The sequence below is a fragment of the Atta cephalotes genome (assembly GCF_000143395.1).
Source record: "Atta cephalotes unplaced genomic scaffold scaffold00022, whole genome shotgun sequence".
NCBI classification, from domain to species: Eukaryota; Metazoa; Arthropoda; class Insecta; order Hymenoptera; family Formicidae; genus Atta; species Atta cephalotes.
This window is the reverse complement of record NW_012130086.1, coordinates 3451543-3453943: the sequence shown is the minus strand read 5'-3', so window position 1 is coordinate 3453943 and position 2401 is coordinate 3451543.

Here is a 2401-nt window from a genome sequence, read left to right as displayed (position 1 = left end):
TATATATATATATATATATATATATATATATATATTTATATAAGATTTATATATACATTTTGTAACATATAATAATATATATATGTTATTTATATACAAATTTATATATATATATATATATATATACATATGATATTATATATTATTTATAACACTTCTATATGTGTGACTGCATGAGTGCGCGCGCGCGCGAGCGCGAGTGTGTGTTTGTATGTGTATGTATATACAAAATGCAATATTCCTTTTGAAGATCTATTTTGAATCTCTTATGAAATGCAAAACATTGACGTAGATCGGAAACGTTAACAATTTAAAGCGAAATATTTTATCACTTGAAATAAATTTATTAGATACTGTCAGCATCATCATATATCACTTATTACATGTTAACGATGCAATGGTACATTTGCCAAATTGCTCTATTGACTGAACATAATTAAATTATTAAAATCAAAATGTTGATTTTAATTATGTATAGTGGATTTTTTTAGATACATGCAGAAGTTAAATTAATTTTAATATTTTTGCATATCATAGAAATTTCACTATGTCTTTAAGTTACAATTAACATTTTGCTTTTAATAATACATTTGTTGAAATGATTCTTTTTATTTTTGTTTTTATATAAGTGAACCAAAATATAAATTAGCAAATTTTTTTTACGAGACTCTAGATGTTCCAAAGAGGAAAAAGGAGCAAATTTATTTGCATTGTTTACATACAAAGAAATAAAGGCGTAGACTTTGCAGAAAATATAATATCTAATCCAATATAATTGATTGATGGAAGTAACGTGGATATAACGTTACTTGAGTCTCGATATTAAGCGATAGTAACTAGACAGTATCTCGCTATTCTTGAAACTCAAGCAAACGATTTTTTTTGGTAATATTGTTGTGGCCATATGATGTAAATACGAAGTAATAACGAAGTAAAAGATTAATATCAGAAATTGTCGAAAAGTTATACTTTCTACACTACAATTTAAAATAAAATTTTTCACGAACTGATTTTTTTCTTTATAAATTTATAAATTTCTTGCATTTAATTATATGATATTGTTTTGGCGATCTCGTTGAGCGCACGAAAATCGTAATGGCGTGGCCAGGCGATCACCGTCCGAGCGTTTCTCGCGGAATTGGTACGTCAAAGGCACTCGGTCGAGAAAATGCAAATTTCTCTGCTTTCCAGATTTTATTAAAAATAAGCCTCGAGCGCGGGCGAATGTGTTTATAGCGGAAAGGATCTTAGCGGTAGCGCGGCGATGACCTTCCATGAGACGAGTCGCGTGCAGAAAATGAAAACAACAGTTTTGTTTTGTTGCCAAGACGATCTGATATTATTTTTTTTAATCGATTACGCGTGACGCATGCGTCGTTTAGCAATCAGACATCTCGTGGATTCATCGATTTTTCATAGATGCGATTAGGCGATATAATTAGAGATCGTGAATCACAGAGGTACCGAACAGATATATATGGGAACGTTTCTAAACTTAAAAATTTAGGAGCGGTCAGAAAAATATTGTCCCGAATTGAATATCGGGTTCGAATATAGTTTCGATTTCCCGAATCAAAAATTTTTTCCTCAAATTCGGTACCCACAGATTCTTAATAAATATATGTATACATAATACAATTTGAAATCCAGCATATTATATACAATATATTAACCTGGAAAATAACATAACTTATCTGAATTCCAAAGAACAAGATTATCCGAATTCGAATGAGATTTGATCGAAAATATAAACGTAAGCCAAGAGAGAGTAAGAGAATCTGATTATGATGAAAATATTTAGACTGGATACAGATCCTCATTCTACGATGGAAGAAACTTGATTGCTAAAATCATTGATAATTTGCATATTCTTCCGTTTGATTGATTATCTTATAACATCAATTTTCTTGTAAATTGCATGTAATTGAAAATTATCTAATATAATTTAAAGTAGCGAAAAATAGTTCTGTCATCAAAAGTACACAGTTGAAAAAATGTTTTGAATTTATCATAAATCGCATGTCCCAAACAATCTATTCAAATTTTTGAGTAAATTTTACACAAGATGAATATGTTAGAAAGTAACAGAAATATTATGTAAAAGAGTAAATACAAAGAAAGATAACATTGACAGTTTGAATACACCGTGAATATTTTTGTCAGAAAATTAACATCTATGATATGTTCAGTTAACACGAATTTTATTTATTTGACATAGAATTTATGTTTAAAACATACGAGAATTACTTTTATGTTACTTATCATATTCACTTATTCATAAATTATGTCATTTTGACACTAAAAAATGTTGAATATCAATTTCACAAAAAATCTTTAAATAACTTAATCACATTATGCTAAATTAACACTCGAATGTGTTAAAAAAATTCAACACAAACTG